The following is a 24,940-nucleotide window of genomic DNA, read 5'->3' as shown; positions in this document are numbered from 1 at the left end:
ATATATAAAAAACTAATTATTGATATATAATTAACTTTTTGCTATTTACTATATAGTTATATCCACATAACATTAAAAAATTAGATTATAGCTATTTTATTTAAACGTATATTGATGTTTGTCATATTTTGTAGTTTTTCTCTAAAAAAAGCTATTTACAAATGCAGAAGCCCATATATATGACCTAGATTGAAAAAATTAAAAAAATGAAATCACTAAAACAAAAAAAGACAAGTGCTTCAGGACTTTCCAGAAAACTTCTTCAATTCTACCGGATGTCCTCAACATCAAATCAAATGAGTAAACAAATCAAGATGGCCCGCAAGCATGTTGTCTTCCTCAATACATATCACACTTCCGATCACCATCCTCTACAAACAATATTCATGTTTAGCTTGTAATCACTTGAAAAACGAAAAACTCATTAACGTTATGATTAAACACCAATGAAGAATTCTTTAACATGATTGTAGTAGATCTATGTTGGCTCAAAAGGTATGTGAATTTGCAACTTTTCCCAAAACAGAAAAGAACTCAAATTGAACATGAAATTGCCTTTTTCCTAGATCGTATACCTGTCTTAATGTTTTCATTTTCTTACTGTTACAACTTCTAATTTATCCTCTCAACAGATTAAACCCCAATAGAGTTGATACTACTATTTAAGAAGATAAATTTTTAGATGAAAAAATAAGGTATTGATATTCAACTGTAGTTTCTTCTATTGTATTTTTTTGTTCTTTCATTCTCTATTGGCTCTGTAACTTGTAGCATATATTTTGTATTCTTCGTATTCTCACATTCGACATATTATTTTTTTTCGATTTGTATAACTTGTGCTTGTTGAGGAATTTCATGCATGTTAGAAATTTTCTTTCTGTGTGTGCCTACAAAATCAAAAGTATGATAATTCAAAATTCCGCCAGTGTGTTCGTGTCTTGATAAGTATGCACCACCATCACCTCTTTATTCATCATCAATCCTTTTATGTACCCTACATCCAGAGATATCAAATATGGGACTTCCCAAATTCTATTTATGACTTTCTAAAATTAATGACTTTTTTCGATAATCAAAAGTACAAAACTTTGGTTTAAACAATAATCTATATCCATTTTAATTGCCTTAATATCTACTTCAGTAACAAAAACATTCTCCACCAATCTTGATTCAGAATATATCATGTATCCTGTTTCATTTCCTATAAAAAAAAAGTAATTGACCCAGTCCCAAATTTTACTAAACCATCAATATTATATTTGAATTTTCCCCTCGGAGAGTGTAACAATTTTAGTCTGAATCGGTGGTGTATGTACTTCTAAAAGCTTCAGAATTAATTGTCAACTTTTTGAGATGTCTTTTAACCATGAATATCTATACTTGATAAACAAGTATAAGTTTAACCAACTTTGCTCTAGATAGCATTTCTGTAGACAAAATAAAAAGAGTAGGGTGATAAATAATTATTTCTTTTCCTAACCCTTTTGGTTGAATGGAAAAAATCATGAGCCTGCCCATTAATGAGTATAGAATACCAATTATTAGCACTAACTCTAGTCATGACCCTTTTTTCGATCTCAAAGGATTTTTACTTTCAATTTAAGTAAAGATATTGAATATAGATTATTTTATTTTATTCAAAACAGACATTTGAAATTAAGTTATGGTATTCCAAGTCACATTTTCTTTTTAATTCCTAATCAAAAGAAAATGACTCCTTATTTTGATCTGCATTATTTTATTTTAAATCCAAAAGAGCAAAAGATCTCAATGTTTATAGTAAAAATTTAAGGAATCCCATAGTGTAATTCAATAATTACATTCTGTCCCGATAAATTTAGTATTTACAAAAAATCCCTTAAATTTGTTGTTCTGTGATACTTTAGATTCTAGTGATACATGGTAAATGATACATGGTAAGTTTAAACTGTTGAAAAAAAAATGGGGAAAAAACGGTACAATTAATGTTGTTACTAAAACAGCTTAATTTAAGGTAACAGATCATTAATCACCATAAAATCAGCACGTAATTGGATATTAATTTCAAATTTTGAAAATCAAAGATTATATCATCTATTTTGAAGTCTATTTATCTTTTCAATCTGGCTTCTTTAAATAATTGTTGATCATTTCTAAGAATCCTTTGAAATCCTTAAAGTACACTACGGTCAATTTGACAATAAGAATATATAATGTTTCTCTTTAGTTATAATTGAATATTGGGGTTTCTCGCTTTTATTTTATGTATGTTATGCTTGGTTGAATATCTGTCTTTTTTTTGTGAACGATGCACTCTATTCATCCAATAGTGTTCAATACAAAACAAATAGATGATAACTATCTACACTCCTATCAATTACAAAAAGTCTATACATGCTACAGCTACAAAACACGAGAAACAATCTTACATAGTGAATAAAAAGACAATACAACAACTTCTCTAATTACAAGACCTAAGGGTATGAATTTGAAGCAAGTAAAGGTCTTTGGAAGCTGGAGATGCTTCTGCCTCTGGTGTTTATATGCAGTACAGTTTCCTTGCATAATCAGTCTGCTGAAGATACTCCTCCCCCCTGGAATCTGATCACATTCGTGTCCTTTAGGAAATTGTTGTTAAAATTGACAACAAATCTTATGGGATGTGTTGGTATCTTTTTAATCTTGTACTTCATTGGCTGCAATTTGAAAATAAAACAACAAATTATAACGATATTGAAATATAAATACTAAATAAAACAACTAATAACTTACTGATACATGGTTTCAGTTTTCAGAAATTCATACTACATGAAAAACATGTGATACATGTCTACTACATGTATCAGTGAATTAACTAAAACATTATAACATGTGATACATATCTAATACATGTATCAGAAACATCTACTAAACAATATACACACTGATNAGTAAAAATTTAAGGAATCCCATAGTGTAATTCAATAATTACATTCTGTCCCGATAAATTTAGTATTTACAAAAAATCCCTTAAATTTGTTGTTCTGTGATACTTTAGATTCTAGTGATACATGGTAAATGATACATGGTAAGTTTAAACTGTTGAGAAAAAAATGGGGAAAAAACGGTACAATTAATGTTGTTACTAAAACAGCTTAATTTAAGGTAACAGATCATTAATCACCATAAAATCAGCACGTAATTGGATATTAATTTCAAATTTTGAAAATCAAAGATTATATCATCTATTTTGAAGTCTATTTATCTTTTCAATCTGGCTTCTTTAAATAATTGTTGATCATTTCTAAGAATCCTTTGAAATCCTTAAAGTACACTACGGTCAATTTGACAATAAGAATATATAATGTTTCTCTTTAGTTATAATTGAATATTGGGGTTTCTCGCTTTTATTTTATGTATGTTATGCTTGGTTGAATATCTGTCTTTTTTTTGTGAACGATGCACTCTATTCATCCAATAGTGTTCAATACAAAACAAATAGATGATAACTATCTACACTCCTATCAATTACAAAAAGTCTATACATGCTACAGCTACAAAACACGAGAAACAATCTTACATAGTGAATAAAAAGACAATACAACAACTTCTCTAATTACAAGACCTAAGGGTATGAATTTGAAGCAAGTAAAGGTCTTTGGAAGCTGGAGATGCTTCTGCCTCTGGTGTTTATATGCAGTACAGTTTCCTTGCATAATCAGTCTGCTGAAGATACTCCTCCCCCCTGGAATCTGATCACATTCTTGTCCTTTAGGAAATTGTTGTTAAAATTGACAGCAAACCTTATGGGATGTGTTGGTATCTTTTTAATCTTGTACTTCATTGGCTGCAATTTGAAAATAAAACAACAAATTATAACGATATTGAAATATAAATACTAAATAAAACAACTAATAACTTACTGATACATGGTTTCAGTTTTCAGAAATTCATACTACATGAAAAACATGTGATACATGTCTACTACATGTATCAGTGAATTAACTAAAACATTATAACATGTGATACATATCTAATACATGTATCAGAAACATCTACTAAACAATATACACACTGATTCTCTATGTATCATCAAGTACAGTTGATGACGCATTTATTAAATTTAGTGAATGATACATTATAACAATTTTCAAAACATGTATCAGTACATCAACTAAACAACTAATACCTTACTGATACATGATATCAGTTTTCAGGAATTCATACTACATGCAAAACATGTGATACATATCTACTACATGTATCAATGCATTGACTAAACACTGTACACACTGATTCTATATGTATCATCAAGCACAGTTGATGACGCATTTACTAAACTTATTGAATGATACATTATAACAATTTTCAAAACTTCATGATACATATAAAATATTATGATACACAACAAATTCATGTATCCATGATATTGTTAAATCCCAGATTTAACTCTTTCAAACTGCTGAGTGCTGCAGATATAAAACGGTTGGCTAACAATGTGGAATGGTTTTGCTTTAGTCAGTTCTTTTTGGCAGATAACAAATGTCTTCCACTTACCCAAAAACTTCTCACATCCATCATCTAAAAGGTGAGATCTATTGACATTTAGCGACTTCAACGAAGTGAGAGCTGCATTATGATAAACGAACTATCAGAAACTTCAACAACGTGATGGAATCCCAGAATAGAGAAGTAATTCCCCGAAAAATTCTCTTTTACTTCATAAAGTTTGTCCCGCAAACTAGTCCTAGTAAGTTAACATGGAAATTAAAACAGTAAAAGCAGACCTGTGAGGTAATCCAAACATGACGCAGTAACAACAGACCCTTCCAAGTTTAGCACGACTAGTTTGTACAGATCTGTAAAAGAATGAAATATTATCAAATCCAGATTACATCTTAACGTAGAACAAAAAGGAAATGTTAACTTTACGAAAAGCAGCCGAAGAGACTATTAATTGAGCTTCTTACAGCCAGAGTCTTTGTTTGAATCCATCTGAAGATTCATAGGATCATGCAAAAAGAACTGAAACTTGATGGAGAACAAAACGGTAGAAGTTAAGAGAAGTTGTCCTGCTTCCTGAAATTTTTACTTTTTTAAATTTCAAATTTTTTGAATTTTGAAATTCAAAATTTCAAAATTTGGTCTTTTATTTAAAATTAATTAAATTTAATAATTCAAAATCAAAAAGCTGATTTAAAAGGTTGAGTGTTTAAATGGATAAAATTCAAAATTCAAAAACTGATTTAAGAGGTTGAGTGTTTTAATGGAGAAAAAATAGGCATTAAAATGGGTAAATGTGTATTATAGGAGAGAGAATGTAATGTATCTAAAAACTTACACTAAAATTAAAAAAAAGGGAATTATGTAATATTTAAAAAAAGTAGGGAAAATTAGAGAATATAAAAATTATAGTTGTGTATTTAAGTTATTTTTCCATGTTTAGTAAATAACTCAACAAATATGTCTACAAAGAAACAATAAGGCTGACGGATTAAGGCCCAAAGCCCACCAAATCAACCTACAAGAAAGACAACCAAAATATCTGCTAAGCAAAAAGAAAGAAATAAGGCTGATGGGTTAAGGCCCAAAGCCCACCAAATCAACCTACAAGAAAGACAACCAAAATATCTGCTAGGCAAAAAGAAAGAAATAAAGAGGAAACTGAAAAGACAACAAGCAAAAGAGAAAAGACCATGAATAGTAAGACTTCTTGATCTACCATGACCAATAAATATGCAAGATCACAACATAAATTTTTAATTATTGATAAACTCGCCGACTTTGAAAATCGTGTAGGTAACTCATCTTGAACTTATCTTCAATACTAGTCTGAAATTTCAATAGTTAGTCTAACTTGAATCATTCCTTAAATGCAAGACAGATGATTTTCTGGTTCATTTTCAAGTTTAGCACTCTCAAAGCTTTCACCAGAAGCTACATAATCGAAATTCAAGATGAAGTTGAAGTTAATGAGCTTTTCTATGCGAAGTAAAAGATGATTCAAAGGTATTTCTTGCTTTTTCTCTACAAAGCTGAGACAAAACTTGATTAATTTTTATTAACTTTTGTTCAAATAAAATTTTACAATAGAATGAGCCTAGTACAAGACTAATACCAGCATTAGCAAATTTATTATTTTTATATTGGTCAAATAAAATCAATAAAAAAAGATGGTTACATGTAGTTTGAAGCTTTGTTGTATTAACTCTTTGCTTCTAATTATTATGTGATTTATTTGCCTGACCTTTTGAAAACACAAGTCATAAAATCATAGTCAATGCAAGCTTAACATAGTCAATGCAAGCTTAACATGTCACATACATATACCATGTGAGCTATAACATGGTATTGAGTGACCATCCCATATGGAAAAGAGATGTCCTTACTTGGAAAGGTAAGAACCATGAGTTAAGTTAAAGTATATCCACTAGCTATGTCACTTAGCACAAGCTATGGGGCACACAGTTAGGGACAAAGTGATTGCTACTAGAGACCTGACCTATACTAATGGTAAAAACATCATTTTGAATATCCTCCGAGTGCTTAACAAAAATACCACGGAATGGTCATCAATCATATTTATTTCATTATCCATGGAAAGACACAATTAAGCAACCAATCCAAGCTAATGTTATTTATAATGGGTAGTTTTAATAAGTAAATTACTTATACAGGTCTTAGAATAGGGTTTAAAACTACATAACTTAGATTTTAAATAAAAAAGGGGAAAGAATAAAATATCCCTAACTTAAAAGATGATGCGTGACCTATATGGACCTCAAAACAGTCCGTAAAACTCTTCACTGGCTGTTTAGGGAGGTGTACAAATCACCCCGAATTCCTATCTGCCTTAAACTGCTAGGCCACTTCCCTTAAATGGGCAATGATGCTCTAAACGGAACCTTTAGAGTTCCCTGAAGGGTTTATGTTTCATTTTTGATTGATGACTTGCTTGTTCGCTCAATATAACCTTTTTGAAAGCCCGATGTGTTACAACATCTCCTCCTTGGGAGCTTTCATCATTGAATGGAACTTAAGATAACATGAAAAGTTTAAGAGAGAAACTAACAACCAAACATGAATGCAACTTTATCAAAATGCACATAAACAAGGAGGAACATTTACCCCAAGCTAAATAATAGTCAAAACATCATTTCATAAGGCATAGTTGCAAATCATACACAATTGCACATAATCAGTGTATGGCACATAATCATGAAGTACTAAATCAAGCTAAATCATATCCTAAACAATCAACTTTTTTATGAGCATGCACACATGAGTAAACATGGGAATGACTAAAACACAAGAACCCTAAAGAAATAATCATGAGGGCTAAATGCCTCAAGCTAAAGTAGGAGCGGAGGGAAAGAGATGAGGATATAGAGACATTATATCAGTCTCTACCTTTTAAATAGAACCCTCAATCATTTGTTTCCTCCACAACACTTTTACCGTTGCTGCCTCTTTGTTTCTCAACTCTCCAACTTGACGGTCTAAAATCTCAATTGGAACCTCTTCACAAGAAAGACTTTCATTTATATCAAGATTCTCTAATCGTACATTGGATGTCGGATATCCAACAAACTTCTTAAATATACCGATGCTAAGTCATTACGAAAATCAAGTTCATAAGAAACTTTACCAGTACGTCTCAAAATCCGAAATGGGCTTACGAATCGGGGACTAAGATTTCTCTTTTCCAAACCTTATGACACCCTTCATAGGTATATTTAATTAAACCATCATCAAATCAAACTCCAGATCTCTTCTTTTAACATTGGCATATGACTTTTGTCAACTCTGAGCTGTTTTCAATCTTTCTCTAATAAGACGAACTTTCTCCATAGTCTCATGTACAACCTGGGACCACTTAAAGCAACCTCACCAACTTTAAACAAAACCTATTAAAGATCTATACTTGCCATAATGAGCCTAAAATAGAGCCATACCAATGTTTCAATAATAGCTTATTATAACCAAACTCAATCAAAGGAAAATGATCATCTCCATTATCCATTAAATCAATTACATAAGATCTCAACTTTTTATAAAGTTAACTCAAGGCATTGACCATTAATTTGGCTTTGCCCGGGTGATAGAAGACAATCATATCATAAAGCTTCAAGAATAGTCATCTACGTTAGTGAATATTGAGTTCCTTTGATTGAACACATATGAAAACTTCTGTGGTTGGCAAAGTCATCAATATGAACTCCATACAGATAATGCCTCCAAATCTTTAAGGCAAAAACAATTGTCGCTAGTTCCAGATCATGGACAAGATAGTTTTTTTCATGAATAATAAGTTTCCTTGAAGCATTAGAAATAACTTTCACATTTTACATAAGAACACATCCTAATCCAGTACTTAAAGCATCATAACAAAAACAAACCCACTAAAGCCTTTTGGTAAATTATACATTGGATTAGAGGCAAGTATACCTTTCAATTCTTGATAACTCTTTTCACATGCTTCTGACCATAAAAAATTTACTTTATTTTTGATTGATGCAGTCAATAAAGATGCAATCAAATAAAATCCTTCAAAAAACCCTCTATAGTATCCGTCCAAACCCACAAAGTTGCGAATATCTAAAGGGCATAAAGGTCTTAGATCAACTCTTAACCGCATCACTCTTCTTAGGATCTATCTCAATATCCTTGCCGGAAATAATGTAACCAAGAAAAGCCATAGATCTCAACCAAAAGTAACATTTACTAAATTTTGCAATAGTGGTTGGTCCCTGAGAACTTGCAACACAATACTCAAGTGATCGATATGCCCATACTAACTCTACAAGTAAATCAAGATATCAATCATAAAAACAACGGTATTGTATAAACACTCATACCGAGTTCTAAAATCCATATTTTGAATACTATGTTCCTTCACCCTCAATTGGTGATAAACTGACCGGTGGTCCATCTTTGAAAAGTAGTCGCTCCTTGGATTGATCCAAAAATTCATCTATTCATGGAAGATGATACATATTTTTAATAGTAACCTTGTTTAATTGGCAGGGAATAAACCATCCTTATTATGAACAAACAAGACTTGAAAACCAAATGGAGAGATACTCAGTTGGATGAAATCCTGATCCAGAAAATCTTTCAGTTGTTCCTTTTCAATCCTTAATTTTTGTCAAATTCATGCGGTAAGGAGAAACAGAAACAATCGGCATATATGGGAGAAGGTTAAACCAAAGTCTATTTTCCTTTCGATAGGAATACAATGTAAATAAATGGGAAACACTTCTGGAAACTAATTTGAAATGGGGACCGACTCAAGAATTCTGAACAAGATGATATATACAGGTCTTAGACATTATTTTTCTAGCTATAAGAAAGAAAAAAACTTTCTCATAGGCATAGAATTCATACTTAGAATACAATCAAAATCTAACATATCAAGCTCTACAATATCAATATGAGTGTTTCTATGGGATAAGGAAATGGGATAATTTCTATAGACTCTCTTAGCCACAATAGATTCACCAATAGGAGTAGAGACAAAAAAAAGGGTCTAATAACACATATGAAGAAACATCAAATCTTATAGGCACATATGGCGTCACAAAATACAGGGTAGCACCAGGATCAAATAACACATAAACATCAAGATGAAAGACTTTCAACATATTGGTAACCATATCAGAAGCACGCTCTTGCTCCTGTCGAGTTTGAAGTGTATAAAATATGTTTTTCCTTGGAGAACTTGAACCCGAACCACTAGGAGAAGCTTACCTACCATATCTTCCCTTAGTAGAAAGTGACGAACAATATCTTATGTTATGGCCCCTCTTACTACAACTAAAACAACCATCTGTATTGGCAATTACCATATTTTATCTTCCACACTTAGTACAAGTTGACAAAGAAGATCTACCACCATTCCCTCTTGAGGCTTAGAGTTAGACACCCTATCTTTGTTGAACTTTTGAATCGAAGCATTAAAGAAACCTTGACCGAAACACTTTTGTCATAATCTAGAACAACCATTTCCATCGACCTTATATGTGAAAAGTCACCATTACCGATCTTTTCCCTCTTTGCCTCCCTAGATATTTCCTTAACATTTCTTTTTCTATTTATTGAGAATGTGTCATTAAATGAAAGATATACATTCCCTTCATAAGCATGGTGGTACGATATTCATTAGCCACCATTTTGGACACACCTGAACAAACTCATCCTTGCCCTAGAGTCGAGAAGCATAGAATGAACATTTTGGACAATTGTGTAAATTTTAAAGAATATTCTTTCACACTCATATTTACTTAGAAAAGGTAAATGAACTCAAGAAACTTTTGCCTCCATCATCTTAAGAGGAAATAATCTATTAAGAAAAGAAACCTTAAACTTCTCCTAATGAAGAGGACCCACATCTACCGCCTACTCTTCCTTCTATTGTTCAAATTAAACTTTATCAACACCCTTAAGTTGATAAGAGCCTAATTCTGCCTTTTCCACCAGTGTTACTCCCATGATCTTCAAAACGTTATGTTACTCATGAATGTACTATTGAGGATCCTCATCAACCTTGGAATCATGAAACTCCAGGGGATTCATTCTAGTGAAATCCCTCACTCTAGTTTCCGCCATACCCACATTTGGGTTTTTGGGGACCACAACCTCCCTATTGGCTTGAGCCGTCATAACTGGATCTAACACTTGAAAAGTGGTTCAAAATTCTATATTGGTAACTTTTTTGGTAAAAAGGTTTACTGGAACTTTAAGATCTTCTTGTTTCATATTCTCACCCATATTCCTTCTACCTCTTTGAGGGGCCATATCCTAAAAATCATCAGATTAGGATTATAAGAGAGACATAAAGAGTTATACTCTAGCGCATGACTTTAAAATGCTGTTCGAAGTGGAGTTTCCTAAACATCTTATAGCTTCATATTCATAAATATAGTGCGATTCACATTTATTAATAAGAATCCACTTGATGTGGCTTGTTACAAAACCTAGGATCTTTCTAAACTTTTTGCTCTGAATACAAAGTTTGTCATGCCAAAGTGTACCCTAGGTGTAAAATGACGCACACAACCTTGAAAGGCCTCACACAAGCCATTTAACATACATCATACAAGATAAGAAACATTTATTTTTAAAAAAATAGTCCTATATCGTAAAAGAGTTTCACAAGCTGAGAGTCTTACATAGTCTAAACAAGTCATCTATTACATCAAAAGGAAGTGGTTGAGATGTGACGGATACACCATAAAAAAATTCTGGAAACAAAAATGACAGAAAGCTATACAAGTGTACTAAGGAACAAGAAAATAAGGTTTCATTTTAACATCTTGAATTCACCATAGCCATTGGGACTTAATCACTAAGCTATGTTGGTATTCACTTATGGAGTCCTTTCTTTTATAAGGTTCCCAAGATCTTCCAATTTTACAAAGCTAAATCACAATTCAAAGTTAGGATTTTATTCAATCTTCATGGGCTCTTTTCAGTTATGAGTCAACTAGTTGTTTTCTATATTCTAATTAAAAAATAAGTAATTACATGATTTTTATTTGAATATATATGGACTCATGCATAATCTATACTTTTAGACTATGAATACATGATTAAGCTTATGAATTATGAAGGATGAATTTATGAAGACATGTATATTTTAATGAAGTTGATGTAAATGATTTGAGAATTCTTTTAGAGTAAAGTATAAATGTTTTTATTGTGAATGATATTTCTCACATACTAATAAGATCATGATTTTGAAAGATTTTCTCACAAAAGGATTCACAAGATTGAAAGGTTTTCTCACCTAAATTAAATTATGTTACGGAGCTATTGTAAATTACTTTAGCTTCGATTATTTTCTTAATTGTGTCATTCCATGGATAATGAAATAAATCTGATTAATGACCATCCCTTGGATTTTTGCTTAGTACAGAGAGGATATAGATATGGATGTTCTCCCGCTAGTAGAGTTTGTCTCACCAATAGCAATCTCCTTATTAGAGAGGATTCTACGGATGAACTTGGAGGGAAATTTAGAATTTAGGTGAATAATTTAGAATGTGTAGTTTTAGTACATAAATCACTTATATAGGGCTTATAATAGGGGTTAAAATGACATAGATTAGGTATTAAACACATAAGATAAATAGTAAAATAGCTCTAACCTAAAAGTTAATGGGTGACCAATATGAACTTCTAAATGGTCCGTACAACTCTTCACTAGCCAATTAGGGATCCATACAGACAACCCCGAATTCTTGGCTGCCTTAAATGGCAAGGCCACTTCTCCTAAACAGATAGTGATGCCGTAAATGGCCCATTTAGGGTTCTATAAAGGGTTCATGGTCCATTTTAGGTTCATGGACTTGACCTAAGCTCACTTTAGACTTTTTCAAAGCCTGGTGTTTTATATCAACTTTAAATCCTTTGTTTTAGATCTGATAACAAAGAACTATACCTTCTTTCACCATGAAGTGATACTTCTTTCTTCACACCATTTTAGTGAATCACCTATATGGACCAAGCAATCATCGAATGATTCACCTACAACATAAAAGTGGTCGATGAATACCTCAATAGTGTCTCCCACCTTGATTGAGAAGATGGACATCATGAAAAGTTGGGAAATTCACCTAATGTTCTAAAAATGGTTTGGGTGATTACTTAAGGGTATTTTTAAGTAGTTTTATAAGTATATAACCCCAAGTCAATTCATTATTCAAAAATCAAACCCAAAACCCCAAAGAAGAACTCTGTAGAACTCCATTGGAGCTTGAAGCAAGGTGGGAGCTTGGATCTTGATTTCTCCATCAATTCTCATTCAATTCGTGTCTAATCATCAATCAAGGTATGATGTTTCATCCTTTAATCTTCTTTCTTCAAGGAGCCAATCTTTAAAGTGGTTTCTAAGATCTTTTTAAAAGATGAATTGTCCTATTTTGTTATCTAGCCATGGGTTCTTGCATAAATTTTTATGATTTCCTTACTTTAACTATATTATGGTTGATTTGAACATGTCTCAATTGTATTGATTTCTTGAGTAGTTTTATTTGGACTATTGAGTTATGTAAGAAGTATTAGAATTTTATGTAGGTTGTCCTAAATTGATGAAATTCATATTGTATTATCTTGTATCATTGGATATTGTGATTATTGGGTTGAATTGGTGACTATATCTATTGGTAAGAGCCTTTGTGGATTTAGTTGGTTGAATTGACTATGGATTGGAGTTGTTGAGATTTGATTGGTGGTATGTTGACCTAACCTTCTCAATATTTTGTAGTATAGGTCTTGAATTGTGATGATTGGTATGGTCCACTTATGGTGGCGGTGCTTATGTGATATAATTGTGAACAATTTGGCTTTATTGGCATTACTATGTGAATTGTGAAAAATGTGGCCTTGTCGGCATTACTTTATGAATTATGATTGTATCATGTTATAACTTGAATATGTGATCACTGTGAAGGTCTTTATGACTTATGTGCATGTATGAAGTCAAAACATGTGTTCTTCTAAGTGATTATATGTGATCATGATAGGCTACAGTGATGCCTTATATGTGTATACTTGATGTTGAAGTGTGAATCTTCCTAGTTAACTATACGAGTCTTGTGATGAATTATAGTGGTGTTTCTATAGAAGTATTTAGGGTGACTTGCAAGTATACTTAGTTGACCATATGTGCTACTTGAATGATATTATACATGTGATAAGATGATAATGAAGTGTGTCTTGTTTTGGTAGACCTATTTCCCTTACTTGATGCATGAAGAATGTGAATATGAGTGTAATACTCCGGAAGTATAAAGCCTAATCTAGTGCCTAACATGAGATTCTAAGAGTGTAACACTGTTTTTAAGTCAATTGTAATTTATATAAGTCATTTAGGAAGTTTTACAATCAAAATATCAAGGAATGTCCATGACGTGCGGAAACTAGTTCAAGAGGTGCTAGTGTGCCTTATCCTATTTGACTAAGTTTTAAGAGTCTGAAAATGATAAAATTTGGTGGTGAGGTGTCTAACACATATTAGAGTTGGTTTATAGTCAAAATGTCCGGGTACGACTCCCCAAGGACCAACCAAGGGCCCTTGAGGAGGACCCTTGCAAATGTGGCTAAAAGATGTCGGACAGTGTTCACCAATGTGGCCCATCGACGAGGCGTGGTCCAATCGACGGGCTTCGATGACCACCGTAAGTGAAAACTTAGAAATTTTTGACAAAGTTTCTTTTGGACGAATCTCTGACCAAAACGATGACTGCACAGGACGTCCATGAAATAGTGCCCGTGTATTGACAAAGGCCCGTTGGTCAGGGTTTCTTCTGTCAAGAGACTGTTTTACTACACGTTTTGGTTAGTTAAATTAAATTAATTAGGGGGTTATTTAATTATTTAGGGGTTAAGGGAGGCCTAATTAATTTAGCTAATGACTCCCATAAAGACCCCAAACCTAATTAGACTAAACCCAACTCCCATTATTCCCAAAATCCAATTTCTCTTCCTTCTCTCTTCTTTCTCTCTCCCAAAAAAACCCCATTGAAGACCAAGAAAAGGAGAGTTTTGGGATTTCTTTCCCCAAAGGTCTTTTCCATCAAACTTCATAAATTAGTGATGTATGGGATTTCTTTCACCTTTGGGATCTCTTTCCCCAAAGGGCTTTTCCAAATTAATTTCAGAAGTATGAAATTCAAGTGGGTTTTCATCCAATATGAAATTGATCTTGTGAATTGCTTTGTTTATGATTCATTTTATTTATTATGAGTAGATTAACATGTATTATGAATCACTTAGATTACTTCTTGATGCATTAACCTAGTTTGTGGAAAGATGACCTTTTCCCCTTAACCCTAGGTTGTGATCTTGAATTGAATTGTGTAGTATTGATACAATTAGCTTGGTTAATGTGTGAATTACTATTCTATATTGTTATTATTCCAATTATGAGTAGATTTTTATATATTGTAATCCAATTATTCTAGTTCTTGAGTAATTGACCTAGGTTGTGAAGTAGAATATGAACTTGACCTATGTCTCTAATCCTAGGCTATGAACTAGTGATGAATTGTTGTGTAGTGATTCAATTGACTTTGTTATTGTGTTGATTACTATTGTGTGATGATATTAAAACCAATGTTAGGATGAATTGAATTATTGATGGTAAGCCCTTGATGATGGCATTGTGAAGGAGATTGGGTAAGTCTTATGATCTCAATTCTTTACTTCAATTATGATTACTTGTGATTAAGTGATGAAGTTGTATTGAAGTATACCTTATGTTAAGATTAATAGGGTTGGTATGATGTTTAATTGAAATTTCTTCAACTATGGATTGTGAGTTGTTGGCTAAGATGTAAATGTTATAAGGATGGTGATAACTTACCAACGTGCCTTATCATGATGTGATTATGTAAATGTGCTACCTCACATGTATGAATTGTAATGAAAGGATAATACGCTTGCAATTTTTATTGAGCTATGATGATGATGATTATATAAGGGATAAACCCTATGACCTACATTAAGCTATGATGATTAATAAATACATTAAATACATTTCAAAATGGACTCTATCTTAGCCAGTGTTGCAATCCACTCCTTAATCACCAGTACCCTATCAATCCTGCTATATACTATCACGATCCGAGAGTATACCCTAGAATATATGGTATTCTAAAATCCTTGGTACGCCAGGGCACTAAATATTAGTCCAAGCTTCAGATATACCATAATGTGAAGCCTCGCTCCTGAATTTAAAAGTAGAGTGGAAAAGAGTTAGGAAAGACCTTTTGCAGGATCTAAAATGTATGATGGGGAAATTAAATAGGCTGAAGACAAATCTAAGAGCTCCCAAAAGAGAAATATTCAATGATTTTGAAAGAAGTACGAAGAAGGCCCACGAAATACTCATTTAATGTCAACTTAGACCGCAAAGGGACCCTCTAAATGGAATACTAATCCAGGAAGAGGTCAAATATAACAAGTATTACCAAAGATGGAATATGGCCAAGTTTGATTATCTCCAACAAATATGTAAATTCTAGTGGTTAAGATATGGGTACTTCAACACAAATTTCTTTCACCAGATGATCAAGGCTAGACAAAGCTGCAACAGGATATGCACTAATAAGGACTTCAAAGGAAGCATACATATAGACATGGATGGTATTGCTCAAGCTTTTGTTTTGACTTTTATAAGGACATTCTAGGTGCCTCTAAAAGTGACAGTGAAATTGTATGCAATAGGGTAGTAGAAAAGGGCGCTCTTGGAAACATTGAGCTAAGAAGGACAGTGGAAAAAGAAGTAACAACGCAGGAGATTAAAGAAACTATATATGTAATTGGGGGGAGGGGGGTAAAAGCCTGGGACCAGATGTTTATGGTAGCCAATTCTTTAGAGACTCTTGGGATAAAGTCAAGGATGATCTCAAAACAAAAGTAGTTGAATTCTCCAAGAAAGGAAACTCTATATGCAATTGGTGGGGGGGAGGGGGGGGGGTAAAAGCTTGGGACCAAATGGTTATGGTAGCCAATTCTTCAGAGACTCTTGGGATAAAGTCAAGGATGATCTCAAAACAATAGTAGTTGAATTCTACAGGAAAGGGAAAATGCTCAAAGTATGGAACAATACTATAATAACATTAGTGCCAAAAAAGAACATGTTGAAGGGTCAGGAGAGTACAAGCCTATAAATTGTTGTAATCCTATTTAAAAAGAAATATCCAAGGTGCTATACAAAAAACTACGACTTATTCTCCCCACTATCATTTTTGATAATGAAAGTGCATTTGTAACTGGAACAATTGCTCAAAATATCCTCATTTTTCAAGACCTGGTGCGGAAGTACAATATGAAGAAGACTAAAGAAAATTGTCTGACAAAAATTGACTTGAGGAAAGCCTAAGACACATTGGAATAGGAGTTGGTAAGGAATATGCTACATGCAATGAATTTTCCAGAACAATTTACTAGATGGACCAGGGAATGTTTAACAATCCCCTACTACACTATTGCGTTTAACAGAGACTTGTATGGTAATATCTAAGGAAAAGAGTATTGAGGCTAGGGGACCCCATATCCCCAATAGTATTTGTAGTTTGCATGTAATGCTTCACGAGATTAATGATCCTAGCCACTAACAATGAAAATTTTTACATCACACACAATGCAAAAGTTTGAAACTTAACCGTTTAAGTTTTGCAGATGATGTGCTCATGTTTTTCAAGTGAAATTTTCAGTCCATACTACTGATTCTAAGGAGCATCAAAAGCTTTTCCAACACATTAGGATTTAACAGAAATATTAATAAGTCTAACATTTATTGTGCAAATGTGGAGTGGCAATGTATTGAAGATATATGTGAGCTGATGGATTTCATAGAGGAGATCTACCTTTCAGGCACTTAGGAGTACCCATTTCAGTAAGGGAAGTCTCAAAAATTGATTGTGAAACATTGGTTGATAAACTGACAACTCTAGTAAGAAGTTGGGGTTCTAGGAATCCTTCTTATGCAGGGAGAGTAACAATAGTCAGTGTTTTCCTCCTTCATATACGTAGCTATTGGTCTACAATGTTTAGTATGCCAAAATAGGTGCTCAAACATATAACATTCATTATTCCAAAATAGGTGCTCAAACATATAACAACTAATTGTAAAAATTTTATGTGGACAAGGAGGCGCCACACTAATAGAACTCCATTAATTGTGTGGATGCTGTATGTCAAGCAAAAAGTGATAGGGCTGGGACTGACTAAGTGCGTACAATGGGATGAGGCAGCTATTGGGAAGTATGTGTGGAACATTGGTCAAAAGACAGAGCTAACATGTAGGTCAAATGGGTAAACCATATCTACCTGTGAGATGGCGAATGGTGGGAGTACGAGAGCCCAAGTGAAAGCTGTGGTATTAGAAGAAAATTTGTCACATTAAATACACATACAAAATGGTTGGCTTACACATACTTAAGATACACTATAGGAATCGGATATAAACGGAGACGTGGATCACGACAAATGGTCATGGAGCACATGGATATGGGGAAAAGGAGTCCTCCCTAAGCATAACTTCATTAGTTGGTTATCCCTAATTGAAAGACTACTCACAAAAGATTGAGTGTGGAAACTAGGACTTAGCCAAGATGAAAAATGCCTAATATGTGGAGTTGAGCGAGAAAGAGTGGAATACTTATTCTTTGAATATAGATATTTAAAGACATGCGTATGCTATATCATTTAATTGATCTTTAGAAGAATCATAATGGGAGTTGAAGGGTATAGTGGAATTAATATGAATCATTTAGTTTATTATGTACCATTTAAGTTATATACCTATAGATTAATTCTATTTGCACAATCAGTAGTTTTTGAAAATGTAGATAAACTAAGTAGGCAAATTTGAAAAATGATACTACTACTATGGACAAATTAAAAGTGGACGGCTTAATCATGTTTTATCATGAAATTTTACTATTGGAGAAAAAAACTATTTTTTTTCAACTTTTGCAACAAAACATGGCCGTTACGTGCCTATGTACTTTTTTTTTCAAAACTGAAAAAAATGTAAATTGTTTAACTGTGAAAACAAAGTGGAGTTGTTTTAAGCTTTTGTGAGTAAATTAGAGTGGAAAAAAAATTAAAGAACACTTTTTGTCGTCATTTAGATTTTGAAAATTATGAAAGTAGAATTCTAAAATTTTATTTCAATGCTAGAGAAAAGCGAAAACTATTCGTGTGTACAAAATCTGAAAAAATCACATGAAAAATAGTAATTATTACCTGCAGAGAATCTCCAACAATGATGAAAGATGAGTGCTCATCAGGTGGAACTGAGACCCATTTACCATCTTTTAAGTGATATTTGAAGTCCATTTATGTTATTAGTCCTATTAACTTGTATAACTTGTGGATCTGTATGCTCACCAAACCAAATAAACAAGAGTCACTCTTTTCATCAGACTCAACATATTTTTTTGGCTCAATCTTCAATTCCTCTGCTAACATTTCGAGCATAACACATGCTACATTTCTAATTACTGTCACCACCCAAACCGTCGTGATCGATACTCACACTAACCCTCCGCTGAGAGAACCATTACTATAACTCAAAGTAACAACTCAACCAAAAAGTAAGGCATTCAAAGACATGGAAGCAGGTTTAAATACTTAAAGGAAAATAATTAGAGTTCCCATAAACTCCAAAAGTCTATTAAAACAAATGCATAATAATACATAGACCTAAAAGTCAATATAGCAAAACATCTAAAGCTCAACAAGTCTAAAAAAGGGGTACAATCCAGTTAAACATAAGAAATCCTAAGTACTAGTCTATGACCGAGATGTGGACACAGACGAAAATAGAACGCATGGCAGGCCAAAAAAACTGGCTCACCCTTGAATTCGATTGATCACTGATCTTCTAAGCGAGGTCTGTTAGTAGTCGCCTGAAGATGCCATGTACTCAACAAAGAAAGAGAAAATGTAGTATTAGTAAACAACTACAATGTAATGGTAGGATCACGCGACTATCCCACTAAGTGCAACATACATAAGCCATCTGAACATAATTCTAACATGCATACACCGACTATATACAATATCTATATAATTTTCGAACAACATGCAATTTCACAATTTTTAAGATATAAACTTATGTCAAGCGAATGGTCCTCTCAAGGAACCTACATCCAAACTGTTAGTATACCGGTTCGTGGTACCTATTAGTGTGTCGGATCGTGAAACTCGTTCTAATGTTTATGCCGATACGTGGCAATGACTCCCAATTAGTGTGTTGGAAGGCAACACTCGATCCATTCAACAAGCCACAATCGCATTCACAAAGTACATTCTCATAATCATACAACCAACACATGATTCATGACATTAAATTATTCATCTATTCCCATTTATTATTAATGTGATGAATAATGACACATTGACATACATACATGTATCATAATGAAGTATGAACAAACATATATCAAACAACATGAATCAAAACCATCACGTACCTCGAACAAAGCTTGATTCCCTTAAAAACTTGATTCTTCCCTTTTCGAATTCTTTCCCCTGTTGTGATCTAAAAATAATTAATATAACATGGGGGTAAATAAACGATGAATAATTAACCGTATTAAAGTAAACACTATCAACCCTAGATCAAATCCATGATCCCAATATTGCAATCAGGGATTTTCCCACCATCTAAACAGTTTCAAAACGCTTCCACAACAATAACGACCCACAAATTTACATTTAACGGATTGAAAAAACAAATTTAGGGAGTGAAACCCTTACCTTTAGCCTCAAGAATGGTGGAAAACTATCAAGAAAACACCTGGTTTTTTTGTTAGATCTCAAAGTCGAAAAGTGCAGAATAAAATGTTTTGGGTTTTTATTCTGACTTAATTCGCGACTGTCCCACCATGGGGGACCTAATACTGCTACACCGGCCCCGCCCTGGAGGAAATATTCCCGCCACAATGGATTGCACGGAACAAATAAGTCGAATTAAGAGTTTCAAACTCCTATTTCACAACAAACCTTTAACTCACGCTACTTAGAAACTAGACGTTCACACTAAGATCGATTTTGGAAACTCTACTCACCCGAATTCAATTCCCTAAAGTTGCACGGGTTACTTAACGTCTTATCTATCTACTTATGTGATTAAAATCATAATAAGAGCACCACTTGTTACCAGATTTCCCTATACCTTAGTGACTTTGATTTCGTCCAAACCTGGACTTGGTTGGGAAATTCGAACTTACTAGTTAAAAAGTTTTCCGGCCCAAAATTTTTCCCCATTCTCTTCTTTATTTCGAGGATGCTACAGTTTTAGTCTAGCCTTAGTTTTACACATAGCTAGTGGATGTTGTCCCTAGCGTTTCTTTTATACATTTATTTGAAGCTTTGTAATAAGGCCGTTTTGGCAAGCTACTATGATATGTTATTCTTTGATTTGAATTGATTTCGCAATTGTTAGATGGTTGTTTCTTTATATTGAGCTTAGTATATGATGAATTCATGAAATAACTATATGAAGTCTATATATACTTCATACGTTTAAAAGTTTTAAATGTTCTGCTAAAATTAACCATATGAATGTGATGAATGCAAGATGAGGCTTGTCTGCGACCTTTGAGAGGTCAACGACGCCGGTTGCGATTCGGATTCCAAAATCCGGGTCGTGACACTTCACTCTTGGGATTCCTTTTCCAAAGTGGTCCTTCCAAAGTTGATTTCTAAATTACTCAATTCCATGGGGCTTTCCAATTCTAATGCGTTTTCTTCTAAACTTCAAATTGATGATAAATTGTGTTTTCCTATGCCCAATTGAGTATATATTGTTGATTAATTGATGTTAATTGATAAAATTTCTTATTGATCATGTTCCATTCCCCAAATTTCCCAATCTTGGATCTTTGTCATGAATTGATGGGAATTGAAGAATGAATTGATTATTAGACTTGTTTTATCTATTCTAATTCATGTATGGATTGACTAGGGTAATATATGCTTGGGACTGGATCTAATTCTTGATGAATTCATGATGCACCCTATTCCCCCCTAACCCTAGGTTATGAATATTTGCTAATTGGATAGTGATGATACAATTGACCTAGTTCTTGTGTTAATTACTATTGATTGATGTTACTACACCTATTGTTGGATGTAATAGGTTGGTTGATGGTAAGACCATGATGATGTCTATTGAAGGAGATTGAGTAAGTCTTTATGATCCTGACCTTTACTTCAATTATGATGGCTTGTGATTGATGATGTAGTTCAATCGAAGCATGACTTGTGATTAACCTAAGTAGGTGTTGGTATGATGATTAATTGAAATGTCTTGAATATGTGATTGAGAGATTATGCTTAAGATTAAATGATATAAGGTTGGTTATGAAGTACCTATGTGCCTTATTATGAGATGATGAAGATGTTATGCTAATCTCACACATTAGGGTTGTCATGAAAGGATATTCTCATGCAATTCGTAATGAGCTAATGACAATGATTACACAAGGGATTGGACCCGATGACTTACATTCATCTATGATGATTAATAAAAACATTAAAGACATTTCAAAAAGGGACTCTAGCTTAGCACAGAGTGAACTAGAGTGAGGAGTGTCCCTTCCAACATTGGGAAGGTAGGATCACTAATGTACTCTTGAGATTGGAGACTATAATGCATGTAGCATAAAGAGGGTCCCAACTATATCTCCTAGCTCTTGAACTATGTTGCCCATAGGAATACTAGATAGTGGATCCACGTAGTTGCTCTGTTCATGTTTTGGTACTACCTTCGCAAGTAGTACGCCTTCCTTCGGTGTAGAGTTCCATGACATCGGATTCCACATTAGCTCATTTGGTCTATGTCAGTTAGGGAAAGATGTTCCCAAAAGACAAAATAAACTAAAGGAATGAACTCTAACTAGGACAACCTAAGGGGTTTAGCTTAGTCTAGGTAAGGGTATGAGACTCTACCTAAACATTGCACTAGTTAGCATTGAAGAAAGTGTTAGGAGGATGTTCTTATGTATGAATATGATAACAATGGTACATGATATGTATATGATGAACTTGTACATTGTTGATACTATATGTTGATTAGTTTCACTTATGAATAAGTGTTGGTCTACATTGTTTAAGTATGATGATATGTACTCTTAAATTTCCATGCTATGTGAAGTGGGATGTTGGTCATGATTCTTGTTGGTCACTTGATTGAGTAAAGTAATGGGGCTTTGCTTGGTTATTGCACTTATTGACTTAATGAGGGTTCATGGGTAATTGTCATGATTCGGTTATGTTAAAATGTACTCTTATTCATGCTTGTTACTATTATGACATTATGATAGAGTTGCTTTGACTATATGCCCAATTATGTGCTATGTATGTCGACTTGACTAGACTTAGTATTGTTGGTCTTGTGGTGTACATGCTTTTTACTTAATGAATATATCTAATTGAACGGTATGGTCTTATTGAATGTGCATAAAGCTTTTCAAAGTAAATTGCATACTTAAATGAAATGTCCCTTTTTAGCATGTTTTCATGATATGTGTGCATACGGTCCCATACTTAGTACAAGTGGTGTATTAATCCCATTTCTTTCTTTTCCCCAACATTTTAGGTTTCGTTCGTTGAAGGACTTTTGGAGACGACTTTGAAGAAGACTTGAAATTCTTAATCATTCAAGGTTGGTAGGTCCTCACTTTCCCAGGGAAATACCACTATCAAGCTATGAAGTTTGATATACCGTGGTTTCACGGTATAATTAATACTTTTTCCTTAAGTTTAGTGTGTCCGAAAGCCTTTTTGTGCTAATTTTGATATAAGTTTCTCTTTGTTTTGCAGGAAATCTGTCCAAGGCTGAATGCGGAGATTTTGAGCGAAAAAATGCAGAAGAGACCACCTACGGAGCTTATGACGGTCCGTCGTGCTTGTGACGGTCCGTAGGTGGCAACGTAGTGCAGCTGCTGAAGGAAGATGGGGAAGTCTGACCAAGTGTGGGATTACGAAGCTTGTGACGGTCCGTCATGGCTATGACGGTCCGTCCTGCAGGATCGTCGTGAAGTTCAGAGAAGTGATCCCAGTACCCAAATTCCGAGAGTTGAAGTATTTTGGAACGAAGACCCTCGACGGACCGTTGTGCCTATGACGGTCCGTCATACTTGCCGTCGAGGGTGGTGAAGAGAGCAGCAGAAGAAATTGCACAAGTATGGGACGACGGAGTCCACGACGGTCCGTTGTGACCACGACGGTCCGTCGCGAGGTCCGTCGACCCAGCCGCGTTTTGGCAGATTTCCAGCAATTAGAATTCTTGTTTAATTAGGTTTTTGTTTTTTATAAATAGTTCGAAAAACCTCGTTTTTGAGGTTAGACACCTGATAGTTAGACTCTTAGATTGTTAAAACTCCGTATTCGTAAACATTGTATTGTGAGATTCTCGATAATCATTAGACTTTTCGTGAGATTATTGATTACTTTGAGAATTCTTGCAAGTGATTTTTGGTGATTAATCAAGCAATCTTTTGGACTTTATTCTTTCTCATTGAAGTAAGTACATGAATTCTTATTTAATATATTTGAATATTGTGTTTATGGCTATGAGTAACTAAACTCCATAACTAGGGTTGTGGGAACCATAGGCAAATAATGAGATAAACCCTAGCTAAAATAACAATTCTAGAATAGTGTCTTGCATGTATTAATAATTCTTTCGCTTAGAAGTCTTTTTAACGGATGATCAACGTTAGAACTCGCCTTAATGCTACTTGCCGGACCAAGGAGGTAGATAATAGGAAAAGAATTATTAACATAGATTTAGTGTATACTATCTAATAGGCTAGTATTGATTGGTACGAGGTAATAACTGAGTCAAATATCGAATACGATGCTTAATATGAGGTAAAGATAAGGGTTAGGAAAGCAACACACGTAGCCGGACCAAGGTGCGGAGTGAGATTTTCTAGATGCCGGACCAAGGATTTAGAAATACATAACTTATCACTTTGCATGCAAGATACTAGGAAAGAATTGTTATAGTTAGAATTATCAAGTTATGAACCTGTGGGGAACACGTAAACCCTAGTTACTTTGATTAATTGATTAAAATCCAACTTTCAAAACTGTTAAGTGTCTCTTTCAATTTCGTTAGTTATTTTTACTCATTAGGAAATACAAACCCCCCTTTTTATGTTTTTACTTTCTAAGGAAGTCATCAACCGAACAATAGTAATAACAGGTTGAAGTTAAGTCTAGACTATTTTCCTCATGGGAACGATCCCAACCTCACTAGTTGGGTTATTTACTTGACACGACCGCTTTACTTCTTATTTGAGAAGTAAGTTTGAGCGTATCATATTTTGGCGCCGTTGCCGGGGATTATAGCTTTTAGATTAACTTGAACTTATTACTATAGTTTAGTTGATATTTTCTTGATTTTACTTTGTTTTATTGTTTTTGATTTCTTTTCAGAACTATCCTCCTT

The 24,940-nt window shown here is 33.7% G+C and overlaps 1 long non-coding RNA gene across 1 annotated transcript; it reads left to right on the top strand.

The window, feature by feature from the left end:
• Positions 1-234: 234 nt before the first annotated feature.
• Positions 235-23,199, top strand: LOC107027201. Its single transcript, XR_001457727.2, has 3 exons — positions 235-495; positions 5,843-12,790; positions 23,081-23,199. It is a non-coding gene; the product is annotated as an uncharacterized LOC107027201 (long non-coding RNA).
• The last annotated feature ends 1,741 nt before the right edge of the window (positions 23,200-24,940 follow it).

The sequence above is a fragment of the Solanum pennellii genome, chromosome 8 (genome assembly GCF_001406875.1).
Source record: "Solanum pennellii chromosome 8, SPENNV200".
Lineage (NCBI taxonomy): Eukaryota > Viridiplantae > Streptophyta > Magnoliopsida > Solanales > Solanaceae > Solanum > Solanum pennellii.
Note: the sequence above shows the minus strand (reverse complement) of the source record. Positions and strands in the feature narration are given on the sequence as shown.